The sequence below is a fragment of the Neofelis nebulosa genome, chromosome 2 (assembly GCF_028018385.1).
Source record: "Neofelis nebulosa isolate mNeoNeb1 chromosome 2, mNeoNeb1.pri, whole genome shotgun sequence".
Taxonomy (NCBI): domain Eukaryota; kingdom Metazoa; phylum Chordata; class Mammalia; order Carnivora; family Felidae; genus Neofelis; species Neofelis nebulosa.
The window spans coordinates 123,638,246-123,662,601 of NC_080783.1; the positions used below are offsets into that span (position 1 = coordinate 123,638,246).

Sequence of the window (24,356 nt, forward strand, 5' to 3'; positions counted from 1 at the left end):
GTGCGCCCTAGCACATCAGTGCGGCTGGAGCACTGCGAAAGGCCGCCCTGTGGGTGACTGGAGGGGCTCTGAGAGCGTCCCGGTCCCCCCCACCCCCCACCAAAATATGGCCACCACCGGGCACCCACCACGTTACTCAAAGGCCTTGAAAGCAATTGTTAGGATGCAGCCACGTCACCAGGAGGATGCCCCCCTCCAACTTGTTACAATTAGGGTCTTAGCTGGGGTTACAGAAGATGCTACTGGCTACCGCCAAAGGAAGGAAGGACAGGTCCCCAATCTGCCACAGGTAAGGGTCGTCTACATCCAGGGGAGCAGGAGGTAAGGAAGGGTAGTACGCAAAATAAAGGATACATGTGACAAGAGTGACTGGAGGCTGGTAAGGGGCTGGCCCGAGCCCAGAGCCCCCGGGCCTACGGCACTCACCAAGACGCGCTGAGGCCACACTGCAGAGCCGAGCGGGGCCGGCGAGGCCGTCGGAGGCGGAGCCACACCCGCCCGGCTCCCAGCGAAGCGCACGGCGAGAGTGCCCTCTAGCGGGGGGAAGTAGCGCTCGCCACCCCTCAGGTCTGCGCGCCGCGGCGTGGATCTGACCTCCATCACCTCCTCTCATCATTCATTCCGCAAACACTGCTTGCACCTCCGCTATGCGCTGAACACCACGGTAGACAGGCGAGCGGGACGTAATCGCTCCCTCGAGAGGGCTTCGGGCTGGTTGGGGAAGCTGGACAAGTCGTGGTAGTTGAGTGTGTGTCAAGGCCATGGCCACGCAGAGGCGGAAGTGGGGGCACAGGCAGGGCTTCGCCAGAGAGGCGACCCTCGGGCTGAGACGTTTGCCAGATAAGTGAGTGGGACTTCCAGACAGGATAGCACGGACTGGAGGTGTTCCAGTCCCCCCCCCCCCACTCCCGGGAGAAACAGAAGGTGGGGGCCGCGGCCAGAGAAGAAGCTGGAGGGGGCAAACTGGGTCAGATAATGGAGGGCTTGGCCTTCATCCCAAAGGTGATAGAAGCCAGAGCGACATCAGTCAATTTTACAGATTTGAAAGGATTGCTCTGGCAAAGGGGGCAGACGTTGAACGTCGAGCAAAAAACGAAAACAAAAAAACCAGGGCATAACTGGGGATGAAGATGGCACGGAAGAGGAGACGGGAAGGAAGGGAATCTACAAGGACTTGGTTAGACGGGGTGCGGAGGGTAAAGGAAGCAGGTTAGCATGACCGTGACGTCATCTGTCAGACCCGAAACGAAGAGGAGCCGATCAGGAAGAAAGAAGGTGAGCTCAGGTCTGAACACCTAGAATTGGATGTGTCTGGAAATTCTGGAAGGTAGCTGTCAATTGCCTGGTTTAGTCTGGCGCTCCGGGAACTGATTTGGGGGTATGGAAGGGAGTATGTCTGCAGGTGCACAGTCAACCCGAAGAGAGGAAGGAACTGAGGGCAGATCCTTAGGGAAGCTAACTTGTAAGAAGCACGCAGAAGAGAAGCTGTCCCGCCCCACCACCAGGAGACCAAGAGGAAGGACTGAAGTTGAAGGAGAACCAGAAAGGACTGAAGCCATGGGAGAGACAGCTTCAAGAGGCGTGCGATCAGTCTCCACCAATGACCACCAGGACCACAGGTCTTGTTGAAGAGTACCTGAAGCTAAGAGAGGGAGTGTGGTCTCACGCTTGGCTTCCTGATCATTTCGATTTGCATTCTGCAAACATCAGTCTTGCCTCCTTCTACCACTCAGCATCCAGGAATACCCAGGTAAAATATTTCCAAGAGGATGCAAACTCTTGGCTTGATAACACCCCTCACAGGACCACCAGGATTCAATGAAATCATTTATATCGAGCACCTAGAAAATTGCCCCGCCTAGTAGTCACTCAAAGCTAGTTCCATCCCCCCACACACACTTGGATAAAACAATTAGGAAAATAAATCTAACAGAATACAGACCCACATTGGATTAGCTGGTGTCTAGGCCAACCAGGACATGGCTCCCACTCCTGAACAGGGTAAGCGAGAGTGGGCTCAGCTCGGGTAGACGAACATCCACCAAGTGGGCATTGTGGTCAGATAGGGTCAGAAATTGGGTCCTGAGATTTAGATCCATTAGTGACCTCAATGGTGGTATGAGGTAAGTGTTACAATTATTCCCTTTTTATACATCAGGACATTAAATTTAAAGATTATGTAATTCTCCAAATGCCACACATTCTTTCTCATGGACTGGGGTCTGTTTTTAAACTATGTCACTTCCAATGTCCTTTTTGAAGATTTAGGAGGACCAGAGAGGAGCACGCGCGCGCGCACACACACACACACACACACGTACACATGCACGTGCACACTGTCCTGGACGGCAGCCCCTCCGAGCAGGAGCCCAATTTCTTCTCAGCTCTGTAGTGAGCTCATTGCCTGGTCCTTAAACTCCTCCCATTCCTCGGTTTCTCCATCTGGAAATGGGATGAAACAGTCCTATGCCTCCTGCTTCCCCCCAGGGAGTGGCCCTGATGAGATCATGTCTGGATTCTTGGCTTGGACAGAGGGAAGGCCCGTCCTCCTCCTAACTTCCAGGGGATGTGCACATCCAGAAGTGCAGACCAATGTCACATGGCTGCCTGATCACACTGCTCCCTTCTGAGGCCTAGAACGAATGGGAATGAAGGGGGTTGACGATGAAGCTCCACAACAGCAGCAAGGAAATAAAAGCTCAATTTCAATGATAAACCTTCAAGAGGAAAGGTGCTAGGCCAACTGGCTGGGTCTCAGCCAAATTCTAGTAAGATCTGTAAATCATCGTATGGATCTTTGCACCCAGGTTCTTTACTCTGCCTTACCCCTGCTTCTGATTTTAATCTCACCCCAAGTCCAGGTTCTGAATCCAAACACAGAAGCCGGGACATCTTTATTAGACATAAAGATAGCTCTTGATGAGGTTCCTCTGAAATATCTCACACCTGGAGTTGATCACACTTTCTTCCTCACTCATCAATCTTTCTTCTCCCACCTCACAGTCTCACTGCCCTCCTCCTTGTCTGCTGCACACATGCACACACACAGAAACACATACCTCTAGCCACTCCAAGGAGTCCAAAGGAGTGAACCACCCTAAGGGCATCTCAGCACCTCAGCCTGCGGAAACAACACTCATGTGCCTGGAATGTTCCCTGGCCACCTCTTCACCAAGCCTATCCCTTTCTCCAATCCATCTGCTCCTGAAGGCCCACTTCCTCTGGAAGGTCTTAGATTAATCACATAAGCAGTTTCCCCTGCCCCACCCTGCATCAATCTGTGTCTTAAAGTGGTTCCCGCAAGCTACTTTCTTACCTCAATTATTCACTCATCGCTTTTTCTGACCTCCAGAATGCACTTAACCTTTAGGTGTAACTGATGTGTATTCTCTACTTGCGAGTTACGTAACTTTCTGATGCCTTTCCATGGTCATGTGTGCATCCATATTCATATGTCAGCATCGCAGGGTGGGAGAGCTCTCTGTGCAGCACCAGATGGACACTAACAAGGAATCTGTGAAGATGACAACAACAATGACCACGTTCAACAACTATCGATTGAGCTGCTCCTATCTGCTCGTCAGTATGCTAATTGTGTTGGGGTTGGGACTGTGAGAGAGCCAGTAGAAACTATAAAGCAAAATCCTTACAAGGAGAACATAATACCAATCCTCGGATGTCTTTGTTCCCATTTTACAGATGGAGAAATCGAGGCTCAGACATGGTCACAGTTTGCCAGAGGTCCCACAGCACAGAGTGCCCTAGCAGGGACTCCTGAGCCCAGCCCCAAGGTTCAGGGAAGCAAAGAAAGCTTTCAACTTGCCAACACGAACACAAACCTCCATGGGCAACGAACCGCAGGTGGTGGGGGCCAAAAGGGTATGTAGAGACGACACATATTCAAGGTATTTGAAGAACTACAGTGAAGAGCAGTCCGCCACGGTGGAGGGTCTCAGGACAGCCGAGAGAAACACTGCCCACTGAGCTGCCGCCCTTCTGGCCACATGTCCCCTGCTCTAGGACACCATCACACTGCTGGGACACAGAGAACAGCGTTAGCATTCCCCAGTAAATCATTTGCTGGGCACAAGTATGAGGAAATAGTTTGACTTTAAATGACATCTACATCCTGAAGGAAACTAAAATTAGCAGTTTCTCCTGCCATGACCCATTTGTTCTTCCAACTGGACTATCCGGCCAGGGAGCCTTGCTTGCCTTGCTGATCCCGTCCATGCCCCATCACGGCTCTGCCGCCCCACACTTACAGCACTTCCGGATGGCGACCAAGTCTGTAAATGTGTGTATATTCATACACGTGTGTGCATGCACGTGTACACGTGTTCGTGTGTGCACACGTGGACGTCCACTGACCTTCATTCTCCAGCTTGCTAGGAAGCTAACTAGTGAGGCTAATGTATCTGTTGTTTGCATGAAGACTGAAACTGACCAGTGCTTCCTCTCGTCATGGGGGTTTTTTGACAGCTACATGGATGCAAGAACCCAGGAAAGCCTGGCATCAGGGGAGGAGCAGCACCCTGGGGTCGGTCCTGGATCTGCAGCAGCCCTCAAGGCAGAGTTTGTATCTCTTCCAGCTAATGGGCCACCACTGACATGATTTGGCTTCCTTCTGTGTCTTCCTGTCGTTTCTCACCACCGAGTGGCTCCTGGTTACCTCTGCTCTTTGCAGCTGTTCCCCACCTCACAGCTTCTGCTTCTCAGAGCGTCTTTTTTTTTTTTTTTAATGTCTATTTATTCTTGAGGCAGAGACAGAGCACGAACAGGGGAGGGGCAGAGAGAGAGGGAGACACAGAATCTGAAACAGGCTCCAGGCTCTGAGCTGTCAGCACAGAGCCCGACGCGGGGCTTGAACCCACGAACTTTGAGATCATGACCTGAGCTGAAGTCAGACACTTAACTGACTGAGCCACCCAGGCGCCCCTCAGAATGTCTTGCATGTGTCCATCCTGGCCACTCTCCAGCCCCACGTCGTGATCTTGCAGCTTTGGCTCTCACGGCTAGCCCATTCTTCAGCATTTACTGGCTCAGAGCAGTTAGAGGGGAATCTCACTTGGCCTGGCTCATCATTTCAAACAAACCAAGGTATGGACAGGGGTAGGGGTTAGTTGCATTTAAGGCAGATGCCCTGTGTGATTGGGACCAGCTTTGTGCAAAAATGAAAGCCTTGAGCTATTTCCCAGAGCAGGGAGTTGCAAGTGGGAGGCCAGAAGAGCAACACAGTGATGGCCATGTCCAGTGTACTCAGACTCAGGTGACCCACAGCCAGACCCTTTGTCCTTCTCACCCAGGACTCCCCAGCAGCCTCTCAGCCCCCACACTGGGCTAGGATTCAAACCCTGGCTTTGAATTTTTTTTTTTCTCTCAGCCTTTAGATTATTCTCTGGTGCTTCCACTTGTCCATGTTCATTGTCTAGTTGACTCATCAACCGAACTGCAAAATCCTCAAGGCCAGGGAGGATCTCACCTTTCCTGCATATGACAAAGCACTGAATATAACATGCCAGGCAGGCCAGAGGCATGAATGAATGAACACATTAATTTAGGGAGAGAAAAAAGACTGGCCAGATAACTTTCTAAAGCCAGTTAGCCTGGAGCTCCCTGGACAATGGCATGTTCCACTGGCCTGCTCTGGCCTTAGGCCCCTGCTCTGCTTCCCTGGGACCCTCAGGCTGCAGGCAACTGAGCCCTCACCTACCCCAGACACCCAAGCCTACAGGGTCCAAGGAAAAGGCTCCCTTGCCTTTCAGATCATGCTTAAAGCCCACGTGGAAAATTAGCCATCTAATTTGATTACTGGAACTCAGGCCAAGTCCAGAAAGAAAGGGGCACAAGAAAAGAACGTCCGGTGGGGTGTGGGGACGAGTTGGGGGCAACAAGAAGGCCACCCTGGGGAGTCTTCAGCTCAGCCCACAAGCTGGGCCTGGTCTTGTTGCCACCCCAGGCAACCGCGTCTGTGCACCCTCGGGAAGCCTCTCATCAGCAGTGCCGTTCGCCTCATTAGTCCTTCCTGCCTCCCAGGAGTGGCGGAGGGGGTGACTGGGGAAGTCAGGTGCAATCATAAATGTCAGATGGTTGTTGTTAGTGTCACTGTCGTCATCGCGAGGCAGATCATTGAGCCTGGTGTGGCCCTGAGTCCCTCCCGCTCTGCCATCTAGGACAGACACACTCATCCAGACATACATGTGGGAAACACAGACAGTGGGGAGAAATCAAAACAAGATGCAAACACTCGGGTGCATGTGTATATATCGTGTATCAAATGAAGCTACGTGGCTGTTTTTTTTTTAATGCAGGATCGCTTACAGTGTGAAGCGCGTACCTACTCCGAGCACCCAACTGACTTGAAGAGAAGAGGGGGAGTAATAGCAAACCACCATCCGAGTTTCAGGTGCCCTGTGTGCAAGGCTCCATTTATTCCTCAGAGCAGCCTTGATATTATTAGCTTCTCTCTTGCAGAGAAGGAAACCGAGTGTGTGGGAGAAGCGAGGCTTGAACCCAGGTCTGTTGGGCTGCAAAGCTGGCACCTGTCCACTCCAATGACTCCCCCGTAGAATCTCAGGTCAGGAAGCTCAGAGATTTTCCTGGCCAACCACCCTTCAGAGCAGTCGGTGAAAACCCCAGCAGGTTCCTCTGATGACAGTCAGCTCGCTGTGTCCTGGGGCAGCACAGACCACACTCGTGGACACCTAGGGACCGTTAGAAACATGGCTGTCCACCAGCATGGCACAGGGGCCACCTTCACCCACAGGGAAGGGACAATGCTGTGGTCTTCCTCCACACTCTGTACAAAGGGACACGCATCAGTCCCCGGAGAAACCTTAACCGTTTGATTTTCATGACTCCCAAGCAGCATGTTCTGTTTTATGAATGACCCTTGTTTTAAAGAATGAGAACATCAGTGATATAAACACTTAAAGAAAAAAAAAAAACACCCAGGAAGGGAGGGACTCATGACCCAGTGTTACAGGATCTAATAGTCTCCCCAACAGCCAAAGGGGAGTTGGTTGGTGACTTGTGAATCAGTCTCCACGTCAGGGCCTTGGTGAAACACCCACATTCATAAACTGGCCCTTTTCATAGATCCTAGAGCCAAAGCCCTGCTCTTCTCCCCTCAGAATCAGGCATCTTGGGGCGGGAATGTGAGCCTAGTGGTGAGGAAGGTGCAAAGTCAGAGTCCAAGAGGAAGTTGGAAAGGTCAGACAAAGGAGTTTCTAAGGGGCAGCTGGAGGCACTTCACGCTGAGGCCCCAGGACTCTCGATCCAGACGTGGCCCTGTGTGTTGTGTGTTCCTGATGTTTATCATCAGCAAATCCATTTTCATGGAGTTGGCTTGGTTTTGCTCAATCAACCAGCACCTCATACTTTTCAAATATGTGGAAAATAATGAAAATGGCTTTAATAACTGGGATGACTTTTTTTTTTCCCACAGCTTCCCCTTAAAAAGATGTCTGGAACCCACAGAGAATGATGGTCAGATAGGAAACAAGTGGGGACCCATTCAGCACCAAGATGCAGGACAGCCGGTCCCCTCTCAGAATTTGGCAGGCCCACTCGGGCCCCCGGCCTGCTCCCCTCAAGTGACCCAGGCAGAGGAACTTTCCATCAAGACAGGACCTGACTCAACCTCTCCCAAACAAACCAGACACCAGCCACCAAACTGCCAGCACAAGAGTTTCCATAATGAGAAGCTTCCAGGAAAGCCCCATAAAACCTTTACTGTAAATTCAATAAACTGGATTTCCAACATGGTGGCGGGGCTGGGGAAGCCTGGAGCCACACACCGCCCTCCACCCCCTCCACCATCCCTGCACACACAGAAGTAGGCCATTCCTGCCCTGACAGGGATGCTGCCCCACCCTTCTGTCCACCAGTCCCCCAGTCTGCTTCTCCATGCTTGCCCGCACCGGCCGCAGCACCAGAGCAGCTCGGGCCAGGCACGTGGAGGAACCACCCAGTAGAACTTCCAAACAATGCTCAGCCACTCACGGTGTAAAACTCCTGCCCCTGGACTCCCTCGAGCACACCAGGGTGCGTCAAGGACTTAGCTCTGTGACACCTGCAGGGCCCTGTGCCCACCTTTCCTGTGCCCCATACCATTAGCCCTGTCAAGAAGCCAGCCATCTGAGACCATAAAAAGGAAATACAGCCCCAGAATCACTGAATCTAGATCCAGATGACACCTGGCCCAGGATGACCAAGTGACAGCATCTCCCTCTGTTCTGCTCGAAAACCTCTCCCCTCACCATGATTCTCAGATGAGTGCCTCACACCACCCCCACACTGAGACCCCGATTTTCCTTTCCACACAGCTTTCACCCCAACCCAGCCTCACCCTGCCATCCCACGGGTCAGGCAAGAGATCTAACACTTGCAGAGTGGTGTGGGCAACCGGGCCAGGGCTCTGTGTGGACAGGCAGAGGCAAAAGCGGGCCTCGAACCTCCAGCTCTGTGCTCAGCCCACTTCACCAGGGCCAGGTGGGTACCAGGAAGGGTCACGGCAGAGTCTGTGCGGGACCAGTGACTGAATGGACTGGGGAGGTGATGGCTGCATTGGCAGGGGCTAGCCAGTGTGGGTTTGAAGCGTGGGTTTGATCAGGAAATTTAGCGCCTCAAAGCTTGATAATGGGAAGGAGCTCAGACTTCAGAGACTATCCCACTCCACACTTACGTTGTGCAGATGAGGAAACTGAGGCACAGAGAGGTTAAAATGACTTGCCCAAGGTCACACATTCATTCTTTCACACAATCAAGAGGCCACCTATGGTCCAGGCACAGTGCCACAAAGGTCAAGCTCCTGACCCCAAAGCCCTCACCCCCCAGCACCTCCCACTTCTGAGATAATGCAGCAGGGACCCATAGGGTGTCTAAGGTGCAAGACTTAGGGGCAGCACATGCATGGTCTAAGAGAAAGGACACTGGACTCACGGGAGACTGAGGTCTATGTGGCCCTAAGCAGACACCTCCCCTCCTGAACCTGAGTCTCTCTTTTGTACAACAGACCCAGTAGTATCCTGGGTCTATACCTCACCTCCTCACTCACAGCAAGTGTCAAATGAGATCCTGTGTAAAGCGGTAAATCACTGCATAAGGTAGGAAGTGAGGATTGGTCACAGAGAGTAGGTTTAGCACTGGGAGGCCAAGCAGTCCCAGCATCCTTGAGAAAATAGATGCATGTTCCAGGTCCCCACTGAGCATCTGGGGACCAGAGCAGGTATCCTGACTCACCCACCCACTGAACCCCTGCCGTCCGAGGCAGCCCCTCAGGAGGCTACAACTTCCCAGCATGACCCATGCCCCCCCTTGCCTCCAAGCGCAGGCAGAAAGTGAAAGGCACACTGTGCATTTTTCCCCCTTCGGGTGATAGGGTTTCACATTCCTTCCCTGCCTCTTCGCAAGAGGACCGCGGAATCTCCGGCTGCAAGCCCGTCTAGGAGACTTCCCGCCCCCGCTCTGCAGACACTTGGGGTGTGGATATTTTCCACATTTTTTTAAGCTGCTTTTTTGGGAAACTATTTTCCTCCAGCCCTGGACCAAGGACAAACGAGTCAGCGCTTGCAGTTGTCAGTGCAGAGGGCAGCCAGGCATTTGCCTGAAGGCCTGTACTTTTCCATGAATGGAGGAGACGGGGCAGCAGCCGGGGCGGTCGTCCCCCCGGGCAGCTGCCTGAGTGGCCTAGCACCCTGAGGGTTTTCCCAGTTGGTTTTGGGGAAGTTACTCTAACCTGATCCAGCTGTGGCCGAGGCCCCGATGGGCACGAGGATTCAGACTGTCAGGCCTGCTCTCAAAGCAGGAGGTGGTCCTGCCTCCCCCAGCCAACTTTCTCTCCCTGCTGGACCTGCGCGGTCCTCCCTGGGCCTGGGGTTCTGGCATTCGTCTATCTGCCTTCCAAACACCTACCCCTTGTTTGCACGTCTTAAATACCCACAGCGTTAGGGCTGGTTCGGCCTCACCAGTAACCTGGGGTCATACCCCACCCAGGCCCAATCCCCGAGTCAGATGGAGAACTGGCACTTCTGCCACCAACAAAACAGGATGATAACAGAGTGCTCTCGGGCGACACAGTCCGTATGCAGAAGAGGTTAAACACATGGAGCGTGGGGTCTGACATCCTTAGGTTCACTGGCTCTGCCACCTTTCCGGCTGTTGTTACATCTCTGAACGTCAGTTTCCTCAACAGTCAAAGGACTGATGCGACTTACCTCAGAGAAGTGTAGGTTGGAGTAATTAACATGACACATATAAAAAGTACTTGTCACCATGCCTGGTACAAAACCGTGACGTCCTGTAATTATGAGCAGGTGGGGTAGGCCGAGGTATGTGATGGGTAGCATCCTCTCACACCGGAATCGTGACCTAGGGAGCACAGAAGAGAGGCCCGCAGAGCAGCACAGGACACTCTCCCACATTATGAGTCGCATGGGACAACTGGGTCTTTGTGGAGAAGGCCTGCAGCGAAAGAAAAGGTGTTGGCTCTCTACCTGTTCCCTGGAGAACTCAGGGAGACTCAAATCTTCAGGGAGCTCACAGGTGTCTCTAAAGTGGCGCCCTAACCCCATGGCCCAGACCCTGACCCTGTCTTCCTGCTGGGAACACCACAGGCTTCTCTCCAGCCCCCAGCCAGCCCCTCAGGTTCTCGTCTGCTGGGCCAAAACTACCAGGTGACACTCTCTGTTTCTTAAGGGCTGGTTGACAAAACAATGTGTATAGGGTGATCATTCCAACTGGGCTACAGTTAGAATACAAACATTCATCGATGATTGGAAAGCTACATGCCAAGGTAGGGGCGCCTGGGTGGCTCAGTCGGTTGGGCGTCCGACTTCAGCTCAGGTCACGATCTCACGGTCTGTGAGTTCGAGCCCCGCGTCGGGCTCTGGGCTGATGGCTCAGAGCCTGGAGCCTGCTTCGGATTCTGTCTCTCCCTCTCTCTCTGCCCCTCCCCCGTTCATGCTCTGTCTCTCTCTGTCTCAAAAATAAATAAACGTTAAAAAAAATAAAAAAAATAAAAAACTATGTGCCAAGGTTAACAGCAATTACCTCTTGTCTTCAGGCAGTGGGATTAAAGGTGATTTTTATTTTCCACTCTGTGCTTTTCTGTGCATTCCAAATGAACAATGTGTGGGTTTTACAGCCATAAAATGTAATTCATTTATTTTTCAAAAATAATAAAATTCATCACTGGCTTTTCTGTTTTTTGTGTTTTTTTTAAGTTTTTAATTAAATTTCAGTTAGTTAACCCACGGTTATCAGTTGTAATATCAGTTGCAGGTGTATGAAACAGTGATTCGGTGCTTCCCTACGTCACCCTGTGCTCATCACAGCAAGAGCACTCCTAATCCCCCTCACCTATTACACCCTGCCCCACCCACCGGCTTGTTCTCTGTAATTAAGAGTCTATATCTTAGTTTGTCTCTCTCTCTCTCTCTTTCTTTCTCCCTATGACCATTCGTTTTGCTTCTTAAATTCCACATATGAGTGAAATCATATGGTATTTGTCTTTGACTGACTTATTTTGCTTAGCATTATCCTCTTTGGATCCATCTGTATCGTTGCAAATGGCAAGATTTCATTCTTTTTACAGCACAGTAATATTCCATCGTATATATACACACCACATCTTCTTTATCCATTCATGTCAGTGGACACTTGGGCTGTTTCCATAATTTGGCTATTGTCAACAATGCTAGTATAAGCATCAGGGTGCACATATCCCTTTGCATTAGTATTCTTTGGGTAAATACCTAGTAGTGCAATTGCGGGATCATAGGGTAGTTCTATTTTTAATTTTTTGAGGAAGCTGCATACTGTTTTCCAGAGTGGCTGCACCAGTTTGCACTCCCACCAACAGTGTAAGAGGGTTCCCCTTCCTCTGCATCCTCACCAACACCTGTTGTTTCTAGTGTTGTTGACGTTAGCCACTCTGACAGGTGTGAGGTGGTATCTGATTGTGGTTTTGATTGGTAGTTCCCTGGGGATGAGTGGCATTGAACATCTTTTCATGTGTCTGTTGGCATCTGGACGTCTTCTTCAGAAAAATGTCTATTCGTGCCTTCTACCCACTTTTTTAATTGGAGTATTCATTTTTGGGGTGTCGAGATTTATAAGTTCTTTATCTATTAGATATTAGATATTAGATCTTTATCTATTAGATATTAGATATATTAGATATAGATATCTATTATCCATTAGATATCTAATAGATCTATTAGATCTATTAAAGATCTAACCCTTTATCAGATGTATCATTTGCAAATATCTTCTCCCATTCTGTAGGTTACCTTTTAGTTTTGTTGATTGTTTCCTTCACTGTGCAGAAGCCTTTTTATTTTGATAAATTCCTAACAGTTTATTTTTGCTTTTGTTTCCCTTGCTTGGGGAGACATATTTAGTAATTTCACTATGGCTGATGTCAAAGGGGTTACTACCTGTGTTCTCCTCTAGGATTTTAATGGTTTCCTGTCTCACATTTAGGTTTTTCATCCATTTTGAATGTATTTTTGTGTATGGTGTAAGAAAGTGGTCCAATTTCATTCTTTTGCATGTTGCTGTCCAGTTTTCTCAACATCGTTTGCTAAAGATACTGTCTTTTTTCCATTGGATGTTCTTTCCTGCTTTGTCAAAGATTAGTTGACCCTATGGTTGCGGGTCCATCTCTGAGTTTTCTATTCTGTTCTATTGACCTATGTGTCTATTTCTGTGCCGGGACCATACTGTTTTGATCACTACTGTTTTGTAATGCATCTTGAAGTCCAGAATTGTGATGCTCCCAGCTTTGTTTTCCTTCTTCAAGGTTGCTTTGGCTATTTGGGGTCTTTTGTGGTTCCATCAAAATTTTAGGACTGTTTGTTCTAGCTCTGTGAAAAATGCTGTTGGTATTTTGATAGGGATTGCATTAAATATGTAGATTGCTTTCTGTAGTATAGACATTTTAACAATATTTGTTCTTCCAATCTGTGAGCATGGGGTATCTTTCCATTTCTTTGTGTCAATCAATTTCTTTCATCAGTGTTTCATAGTTTTCAGAGTACAGGTCTTTCACCTTTTTGGTCAGGTTTATTCCTAGGTACTTTATTATTTTTGGTGTAATTGTAAATGGGATCAATTCCTTAATTTCTCTTTCTGATATTTCATTACTGGTGTATAGAAATGTAACAGATTCCTGTATATTGATTTTGTATCCTATGACTTTACTAGCTTTTCTACTTGTACATTACATCATGCGCTCTCCTGCTTAAATCTTTTCAATAGTTTGTCATGACAGAATAAAATTTCAACTCCTTTTCCGTGGCCTACAAGGCTGGACAGGACCCGGACTCTCTTCCGAGCCCCAGCCCAACCTCCTGTGGATCCTGTCCTCATTTTCCAGTTCCAACCTCAGGGGCCTCCTCCCGGGTAAGAATCGCAGCTCTACCATTCACTGGTTGTGTGACCTTGGTCAGCTTCCTTAACCCTCTCTAGCCTTGGTTTCCAATTCTGAAAAGGAAAAAACAAAAACAACAACAAAAAAACCATAATACCAGTAACTACCTCACGGCATTGTTGTGAGAACTAACTTTCTTTTACATTTTTTAATGTTTATTTTTGAGAGAAAGATACAGAGCATGAGTGGGAGGGGGCAGAGAGAGAGGGAGACACAGAATCCCAAGCGGGCTCCAGCCTCCGAGCTGTCAGCACAGAGCCCGATGTGGGGCTCGAACTCATAGACCACGAGATCCTGACCTCAGCCGAAGTCAAATACTCAACTGACTGAGCCACCCAGGTGCCCCAAGGACTAATTTTAAGAACGCCTGGCACATAGTAAGCACCACGTGTTTTTGTTATTATCATTTTCTCCATTGCAGCAACTCACATGGTCTTCCCCTGCCCAGAGGCTCTCCATTCCATTCTTCACCTGGCTGACTCCTTTCCCCTCTTGGTCTTGGTTTATGTGTCCCTCCCCCAGAGATACCTTTCTGCTCACCTGCTCCCAAACCTGCCCCTCCTATTATTCTCTCATAACATCTTACCCTTTTTCTTCAGCACATTGATCAGAATTTATAATTACATAATTATATGTTGGCTGATTTCATGTAATGCTTGCCTCTCACCAGACTATGAAGCTTCATGACGGTTGGTATCATGGTGAGTTTATCCATCTATGAATAGCCAGAGCTTATAAAAGCCAGGCACACAGCAGGTACTCAATAGACGTTGGCTGAAAGAATGAATACAATGAATAAATGAATACTTGCCTTCAGGCCTCTCTGATGGACCTCAAAGGTTTACTTTTTTATTTAGAAATGCATTCGTACTTTGGTGCTCACTTTCAATCTGCATGCTGAAACATGGCTACGTGACATTCCTTAGTCACAAGGCGGATGTGTTCTCCCTAACCTTGTGAGGACAAGTGACAGAAGCCCAGCTGAAATGAGGCCAGGCCAAAAGGGAAAGTTATTGGGAGGATGCTGGAGTCACGTAACCAAAGGAAGGCTGCACACCACACCCAGGAGGGGCCAGCCTCAGGGGTGGCTGGCCGGGTCGCCATCCACTGTCTGCCCTGCTTTTCTCTGCCTGCTGCTTCCTTCTCTCGCTGACTGCATGTCCCTCATGGGTGGCCTAGCGGCTGAGGGCCCAAAAGTTTCAAAACCTTTGGCTCCTACTACTAATTCCAGCTTGGAAACATTCTGAGGAATAACTACCAGGCCTGGCTTGGTCAGATGATCATCCCTGTGGTCAGAGCCACAAGCACGTGCTCTGACAAGCACGGAGGGGTCAGGTGTTGACTTCTAGATCAGCCAGCCAGACCCTGGGCCTGAGACAGGGCCACCCGGACTCACCTCTGCTTGTCCCCAGAGAAGGAAGAATGGCTCTGAGTCGAGCAGCACTCCCATGAATCTGCCACAGTGAGGTATTCATGTCTCCAGAGAGCCCTTGTATATCAGGACTGCTCCCAGGAAGTGGCTCTGGGCTGCTCCCACAATCCTGTTGACAATCTGACTGACTAAAACTTAGACTATTCTTTTCCCCTTTTTTGTGTATTTACTTTTTTCTTTTTATGTATTCATTTTATATTATTTGTCATTTTTATTCTAATAAATTATATTAACATATAATAAACATTTGATTTGTGAGCCCACCCAGGGTTGCCATCTTGTACAACTCTGGAAATACCACTCACACTATGATTTGGAGTTGTTCAAAATCTGGCTAGTAGATGACCCTGCCTACCACCCAACCCAACAGCTAGAGCATTAAGCCAAATACACACATGTTCCTTCCTATTCCACCTTTCTGCCTCTTCTTTCCTAAAGAGCTAACATAACCTTCTTGTGTAATACACTTGAATATGTTTGCCGTGGCAGATTGTATTTTCCAAAGATGACCTCAACAATATTTCCCACTCACAAGCTATTCTTACAAAGTGAGTTCGATACTTCTCCCATCAAAGTGGGGGGTCCATGTCCTCTCCTTGAACCTGGGCAGATCTTTGGGACTGCCTTGATCAGCAGAGTATGACACAAGCTGTGTTGTGTGACTTCATACAATGCTGTGGGCTTCGTCTTGCTCTGCTCAGTGCAGTCCAAACAAGCCCATGCTGAGTGATGGCCTAGAGTGTTCTTCAAACCACACAGAGAAAGGGAGACACTCAGCCACTCACATCCCCACCATCTCAGCGCCAGCCACCGGACGGCAACCTCACCAGAGACCCTGAGACAGAACTGCCAAGCCGCACCCTTTCTGCATCCAGAAGAGACAGAAAATGATTGTGATTTTAAGGCACTATGTTTGGGAGCAATTTTTTATGCAGCAGTGGTTAACCAGAACAGAGCTGGGTACCTGGAAGTGGGGTGCTGATCTCACAAAGCTAATTTTGCTCAGCAGTGGCTTTTTAACTGGGAGGTGGTTGGGAGTTGGAAGAACCTTGAAGATACTGTTCTCTGCGAAGCCTGATTGCCTCTAGAAGTCTGGCAGTGAGGGCTTAAAGGAAAACGCTACGGGCGCTGGAAGAAAGGGCACTGTTTCTCTGCTGTGGCACAAATTTTGGTAATACGTTCACCTGCAGTAGCATGGAAACTAGGACACATACCTAACGAGCTTGATGATCGGCAATTTCCAGGCAGAATATTGGTGGTGCCATCTGGCTGCTGCTCATTCCCGGCGATTAAATGTGAATGGAGAGAAAGGAAGTTAAGGATGAACTGCACATATAATGGAGCATTTGAAAATAAAACTTCCTCACTCCCAACCTCTCCACGGCCAACAATTCTCATAATAAGAAATGCATCAGGGGTGCCTGGGTGGCTCAGTCGGATAAGCAGCTAACTCTTACTTTCAGCTCAGGTCATGATCTCAGCGTTGATGGGTTTGAGCCCCACGTTGGGCTCTGTGCTAACAGCTCTGAACCTGCTTGAGACTCTCTCTCTCCCTCTTTCTCTGTTCCTCCCCCACAAGCATGCATGCTTTCTCTCTCTCTCTCTCTCAAAATAATGAATAAACATTAAAAAAGCAGGAGGAGGAGGAGGAGGAGGAGGAGGAGAAAGAAATGCATCAAATCCAGGAGGAGGCTGTAAGGTCCTTTGTCAAAACTTCAGGAAGGTGCAAGATGGTGCCACTAGACCAGTGTCTCTCCACCAGGGGCTTTTTTGTCCCCCAAGGCACACATGACAATGCTTAGAAACATTTTTGGTTGTCACAGCTGGGGGATGCCACTCGCATTGACTGGGTAGCAGCCGAGGATATCACTGCACCCCCTCCGATGCACAGGACCAGCCACAATAACAAAGGATTCTTTGGCCCAAAACATCAATGCTGCTGAGTTTGAGAAACCCACCATAGACAGAAGAAAGAGCTTCTAAGGTTAATTTTTTTGAAGTATCGTTGACACACAGTGTCACATTAGCTTCAGGTGTCCAGTGTAGTGATCGGACAATCTATACCTGATTGGACAATCTATGCATTTATACCCACAAGTGCAGCAATAAGGATACTTTTTTTCATCCCACCAACCTTTCAGGCCCTACCATGTACCACACACTGTACTAGGCACTGGAGATACAACAGAGAGTATAAGCGGGAGACTTACACTGCCCTCAGGAGACTAACACTCAAGTTGGGTAAGAAAAAAAACAAAAACAAAAACAAAAAAACGCTCTAAAGGCTATAATAGGAGAAGAAATCCAATATTGGTGAGAGTGACAATGGTCATATGCTTGGCCTCACACTGCCCTCACTGTCACCCATGAGTTTGGGTGTATTGTATCTTCATTTTCATTCATCTCAAAGCAGTTTTGTGATTTCTTCTTTGACCCACTGGTTACTTAATAGTATGTTACTTTATTTCCATTTATTTATAAATTTCCCAAGTTGGCCTCTGTGATTGACTTCTGATTTAATTCCATTATGGTCAGACAACAGATTTTATATTATTTCAATTGTATTAAGTTTATTAAATTTTTTATTTCCAAGAGCCAAATTATGGAAGCGGCCCAAGTGTCCACTGACAGATGAATGGATAGAGAAGATACATATACGTATACAATGGAATATTATTCAGCCATAAAAAGAATGAATTTGCAATGTCATTTGCAATGACATGGATGGATCTTAAGAGTATTATGCTAAACAAAATAAGTCAGTCAGAGAAAGACAAATACCATACGATTTCACTCACATATGGAATTTAAGAAACAAACAAACAAAAATAAACAAAGAAAAAAAGAGAGAGAGAATCAAACCAAGAAACAGACTCTTAACTATACAGAAAAAACTGATGGTTACTGGGGGTGAGGTGGGAGATGGGCTAAATTGGTGATAGGGATTAAGGAGTGCACTTGTGATGAGCATTGGTTGTATGGGAGTGTTGAATCACTATATTGTACACCTGTTAATATAATACTGTATGCTAACTATACTGGAAATAAAATAAAATAAAATAAAATAAAATAAAAATTTGTTGACTTTATGATTTTTTGGTCTTATTTTTATTTATTTTTATTTAAAAAAAATTTTTTTTTTTTACATTTATTTATTTTTGAGACAGAGAGAGACAGAGCATGAACGGGGGAGAGTCAGAGAGAAGGAGACACAGAATCTGAAACAGGCTCCAGGCTCTGAGCTGTCAGCACAGAGCCCGACGCGGGGCTCAAACTCACGGACCGTGAGATCATGACCTGAGCTGAAGTCGGCCGCTTAACCGACTGAGCCACCCAGGCGCCTCAGGTCTTATTTTTAAATTAAAACCATATTACTTTATGATTTTAGGATCTATCCTGGAGAATATACTGTGTGCACTTGAGAAAAATGTGAATTCTGCTATTGTTAGGTGTAGTGTTCTACAGATGTCTGTGAGACCATGTGGATATATAGACTCTCCAAGTCCCTTCAAATCTTTCTCAAATGTCACTTTCTCAATGAGATGTACCCTGACCTACTCCATTTAAATTGAAAATTACCCCGCCAGGGGCGCCTGGGTGGCGCAGTCGGTTAAGCGTCCGACTTCAGCCAGGTCACGATCTCGCGGTCCGTGAGTTCGAGCCCCGCGTCAGGCTCTGGGCCGATGGCTCGGAGCCTGGAGCCTGTTTCCGATTCTGTGTCTCCCTCTCTCTCTGCCCCTCCCCCGTTCATGCTCTGTCTCTCTCTGTCCCAAAAATAAATAAAAAAAGTTGATACCGCCCTCTTGCAAGTATATGCACCCCAAGTATCTTCTCCCAGTATGCAACTTGTCGTTAAGATGTCTAATAAACGGAAATTCTTTATTTTAATCTAATCAATGGTGTCGTAAATTCTTTTTACGTCTTATTTAAACATAAACTATTCTTCTCACACCAGAGCATCAGGGCTGAGGGCTAGTCATTTCTAAAATCTTCTTTATAATTAAAAGCTTACTTTATTGACCACAGAGGGGTCCCGTGCGTGAAACTCAAGATGTTACAAAGGACCCCAGTCGGGCCCCTCCAAAGAGACAAGCCCACACACTCCCAAACCCAGGCCCCCCCTCTCTCATTTAGCATCCTCTTCTCCCCTCTAGCAATGAAGCGAGAGACAACGCCATTAATCACTCTCTACGAGCTGCCAGGTGGGCAAGAGGTGGGGGAAAGTGGGAAAGAGCCCAAGGGAAGGGGCTGCAGTTGAGAAATACCAACCAGCACGCTAGCCCTGCCCCTGCCAGAGGAACTGGGCAAGTCCCAACACTGGATTCTAGGGGGGCACTTGGGGATTTGAAACATAGCAAAAAGAAAAAAAAAGATGATAATAAAGGAGGGTGGGGGGTAACGCACTAAGGAAAGCTCAGGAGAAAGTGGGAGAGGCTATGCTTCTACAGAAAGAGGTACCCTTTCAGATGGGCCCCACTGAGGCAGAGGACAGTTGGGGTGACCTCCGTGCCTATAAGAGAACCAGCATCGGGGTGATCTGCACATTGGCACAGGTTCCTGAAAATGAGCGGACATCACAGGCAGAGGGGAAAGAGGGAATGGGGTTGTCTGAGTCCAAAGGCTATCTATCAGTACTGCTCAGACCTGGACGTTGTCACTCACCCACCACAGGTTTCCAGAGGCTTCCTCAACTTCCCACCTAAGGATAACAGTCATTTTTCCTGCAGGGAGGAGAAAAGGAGAAATTTCAAAACGTAAGCACCAGAAAATGCCCCTGTCCATCTTCCTAAGATTAGCCGAGCGATCAGTGTATAACCTGCAGGGATTCTCAGAGTCCTGAGTTGCCCACGACCGATGAGTCACTAAATCTTATTTGAAGTGTTCAGACTTTGCCTCCAGTGAATATTTGGCTTTGACACCTTCTGTCATCTCTGCTGAGAAGAGAAGCAATCACCAGTCAGCACTGCCAGAGCCTGGGCCTCGGGTAAACCTCCCCCGCTCAGGTCGGCCTCCTCGGCCTCCCAGTCCCCAGCACCCCAGTGAGACAGCCTCGTGCTGTGCACCGGACCGAGAGCCACCAGAGCCAGATCCTGGTCGAGCTACTTCCTCTCGTCCCTATAAAGAGATTTTGAAATGAAGCACAAGCCAAGAAATTGAAAGGTCACCAGGCAAAGAACAAAGACCGGGCCTGATATTTATCCTACACCAGCTCCCACATGCAAGTGTAAAGGGAAGCTGTGAGCCCTGCCAAAATGACATGAGGCACCCAGAGGATGCTCGCTTAGCTCAGAGCTGTATCTCCCAGCCGGCGGGCAGCACCAGACCTGTGATGGGGGGCCTCTCCCCTCCAGGCTTCCCTGCTGCTCACCAGCCCACGACCGTTTCAGGAAAAGTGGTCCCTCGAGCAGGCAGAACGCATGTGGGCTTAGCTCCGATGGGTAAGTCTGCAGGAAAGGGAGCCCCACACCCAAATTGCTCACAATGAGCCAAGCCCTCAGACCCTAGCTGGAGATCCTGCACACATAGCAGGGCTAACCTGGAGCCTCTCGAGGGTGGGAGTGGGAGACAGGGCCACAAGTCCTTTCTCCAGGGAATCCTCCCGTCTAAGGAAGACATCATGGGTGACAAGTCTTTTAATCTAAAGGTTGAGATGAAGCCCCTGCTGTCAGGAGCGGAGCCTCCCCCAAAAAGTTCCCAAGCCCCTAGAGGACCCTGATGGGGCAGATAAGAACAGAGTTGCGAGACTTGGCCAATAAAAATACAAGGCATCCAGTTAAACTTCAATTTCAGATAAACAGGGGATCTTTTTTTAGTATAAGTATGTCCATGCAATATATAGGCCACACTTAAACTAAAAAAAAAAAAAAAAAAAAAGACTCCTTGCCTATTCAAAATTTAAATTTAACCGGACACTGCGTATTTTATCTGGCAGCTCTAGAACAGAAGCAAGTCACAAGGCCCATACCTAAGTCTACGTATGTGGCGACAAGCCAGCAGGTAGAAATTAACCAGCCACAGGGTCGTAATGCTGTGAGGACAGAAAAGAAAGGGTGGCTCAGAGTTAGTAGGGTACTGCTGGGTCTGTGGGCTGCCCGGGAAGGCGTTAGACTCCGACCCGTCACCACAGGCGGCTGCCGGCTGCGTCCCTGCGCGGTCGGCGGCTCAGGACCCAGAGAAAGAAGGCCAGGCAGGGGCAGCTGTGTCCGCTCAAGCCAGAGACGAGGCCAAGCACACTGGGAGAGAGATCGTGGGCGGGCCCCGGGGGAAAGAGCGCCAAGATCTGGGGGAATGCAGCTGAGTGCCCAAGGGACAGTGTGTGCTTTCAAAATGAAGAATGATGGGAAGTCTTCTACATCGCCAGGAAAGAAGCCTCCAGGAGACGGCTGCTGCAAGGGGTGCTGGTATCACGGGAACCTGACAATGGGGGAAGCTGGAGAACAGGAAACGGGCACCGTCCAGAGCTGACGCCACAGACCCCGAAGGTCTGAGCTCCCTGAGATGCTAGGCGACCAAGGCCCTGGGATCCCGGCCCCAGGAAGCCCCCAGGCAGGTGTCTGCACCCACACCCACGGCTCCCCAGCACCCACCGCGTGGGGCCCACACAGTGAGGCAGAAAAGCAGTTCACCCAGGCAAGAACTAGCTTGAAATATCTAACCTCTGTCCTCCATCAATCAGTTAACTCGGCATGCCTCCATCTAAGGAGGCCAGGGGTCCCGTCTTGTCAGAGAGGACCCAGGTGCAACCTTCAGAAAGGCAGAGATAGTTTGAGCAACCTCAGCTCCCAGGGCTGAGGCCTGAGAATCGCCAATACTAAACAGTTAACAGACCAGATGCTAACGTCCAGGGAGCTGCCTGGCACTCACCAGCCCAGCCTTCCTCCTCCTCTCCTCCTCTCCTCCTCCTTGGTGTTGGGCACCAGGCTCCTGGCTCCTGGTGCACTCCGGTGAGGAGGGCTGAGAACGTCTAGAATGTCCCCAGAACATCTGGAGTCAGGCCATCTCTCCCCACCACTGGAAGTGCCACCTAGGGCTGCCTCCTTTGAGGAGCTTTGAGAAGGATTGCTACTGTTATTACTACTTACCAATCACTAACTGCATACTAGACAACACTAAGAACTTTATTTCCTTCCTCGAAGAATGCACAACCTGCAAAATGGGCACTGTTGATGCTATTTCACAGATGAGGACCTGACAGCCACGGCCGTCGACCAATCTAGACAGTTAACACTCAGGGGTGGAGAAGACCAGTGAGACAAAATCCTCAGACTTGGGAACTGATCATCAGGGCTAAAACCCCCAATTCTTGAGAGAACACTGTCCAGACAGAAGATGCTAAGGGCAGGCTCCAAGTCATTGCAACACCGATCGCTGACAGCAGGGGGCGACAATGTCTGTGAAAAGCTACTTGCCACAGAAAATGTAGGCCCAGTTGGTACAGAGGAATACAGATACCAAAGAGAAGGGAGAATGATCCCCTGATCCCCATGGGCTCCAGGAAAGAAACTTGAAACAACTGGCCTGTGCTGCAGGCCCAGATTTAGAGAGTGCTAGATTCCAGGGTTATTGAGACTTCTCATCAGCTTCCCCACAGCTCAGCAAATGCTCCACAGAGAAAACCAGCCTTGCCTTTGGGGCCCCTCTGGTTTCTCTGTCCTGCCAGCCTATCGAGATGGCCACAACCTCTGTGGTTTCCCTTTCCTTCAGTAGCGTCTCAGCCCACTCAGGTCAAGTACATGCCTGTGCTCAGACCGGGCAGATGCCCCCAGGGAAGAAAATGAGACAGGATCAGCGGGCCAAAAGGTTCTTTTCTAGATTAATCGTTCCCGCTCATGGCTTCCAAGGCTCTCCACTGTCTCTTGCAGATGTTTTGTACAATGCATCCAGTTTTCTTCCAGTTACTGCAATAGTTGCGGTGGCCTGTTGTAACTCTCTCTCCTACCCGGAAGCAGATGTCCAAGTTCTCTCTCTCTCTCTCTCTCTCTCTCTTTCTCAGCCACCGCTCCCTCAATTGTGAAATGATGATGACGGTGTGAACTTTAAATGAACAGAAAGTATGCCATGGTGGGCACTTGGCAGAGTATGACCCGGGGTCGGCCATCTGAGAGATTTGCAGGGGAGAGGCCCTATAGGTCCTGGGGAAGGGCACTAGCTTTGGAGTCCATGGGCTCAGCTCCCCAATTTATAAGCTGTGTGACCTTGACTAAGTGGCTAAAGCTCTCCTAGCTTTTGTTTTCTCCTCAGTCAAATGAGGGAAACTAATGTCCACCTCACATTCTTGTACACAGTAAATGAAGCCCTTAGCTCTGCGTGTGCTGCTCTCGGTGGGTATTCAGCGGGAAACAGTAGTATATCTCGTTTCACTTACTAGGTGAAGTAAGGGTAGGCAGATGAAGGCATTCTAGTATCTGGAGAGTGCCTAGAAAAGACTAAATATTATCACATATATCAGAAAGATATAAGGCAATGATAAACATTTCTCACATTTTGTATCCATTTAGCAATTGTTCTAAGTGCTTTGACATTATCTCTTCATGTTCTCACCTCCACCAGGCATTGTATAGTAGGACAGATATTATTATCCCCATCTTAAAGATGAGGAAACTATGCTTCGATGAGATTAATTGAATTAGCTACTCAAGCACAGAACCATAAAAGAATTAGTGTTCACATTCCTAATCGATGCCTTCAAGGATATAATAATCCTACCATCAAATGGGCCTCTCTAGGAGAATATAATCAGGTGGTATAAGGTGAACATTAGGCAGGGGTATGATAGAAGGTCAAAGAAAGGAGAGCTGCGGGAAAGCTTGCTAGCAAAGAGTGTGTTTATGTGTGTGATGAAACCACTCCGGCCATCACTGCCCAGTGCAGACCAGAGCCCTAAAGAGAACAGATGGAGCCAAGAAATCCTGATAAGTGGGAGACTGGAAGCAAATTCATACCTCGGGTGGTCTGGCAAGGTCAGATTGCATGTTTTTTATGTATTCATTCCACAAAAATGTTTTGGACTCTTACCGCCTAGCAAGTGCCATGTTAGACACTAAAATACAGTCAGGGACAAATGTATAGTTCCTGTCCTCATGGAGCTTATGGTCTAGCGAAGGAGATAAACAATGATAAAATATATGATTACACAATGCATGTTATGATGAGAAAGTATCAGGTATGTTGAGAGCCCCTACCAGGCAAGGGTTGGTAAGGGCACTGAAAAGCCAACTCCAAGAGCCCCGCAGGCAGAAGGCAGCTTGGGAGATCCCCACGCAGGAGTGCACAGAACACTCAAAGAAGTAGAGAAGGTGAGGGGGGCCCAAGAGAGAGTGCTCCCCAAGAAGGCAAGCAGAGAGGCCCCCAGAGCGGTGTGGGCTTGGCCTGCAGGCCACTCTGGGAGCTGGGTTTTGCTCTCATAGAAATGTGAAGCCCCCAGAGCTGTAAGCAGTGGGGGGAGCTACAAGAGATAGAGAAAAGGGAGCAGAGGGTGGCCTTTTCGGG

At 48.9% G+C, this 24,356-nt stretch overlaps 1 long non-coding RNA gene across 2 annotated transcripts; it reads right to left on the reverse strand.

Moving 5' to 3' along the window:
* Nucleotides 1-930: 930 nt before the first annotated feature.
* Nucleotides 931-23,926, reverse strand: LOC131504131 (uncharacterized). 2 transcript variants are annotated; one of them, XR_009257803.1, is made up of 7 exons: nt 19,684-23,926; nt 19,530-19,588; nt 16,082-16,139; nt 14,103-14,209; nt 3,840-10,464; nt 3,317-3,514; nt 931-2,633 (listed from the first exon to the last, which is right to left on the reverse strand). It is a non-coding gene; the product is annotated as an uncharacterized LOC131504131 (long non-coding RNA). The 2 variants fall into 2 exon arrangements; XR_009257802.1 differs by having other exon boundaries at nt 3,060-3,514.
* Nucleotides 23,927-24,356: the final 430 nt, after the last annotated feature.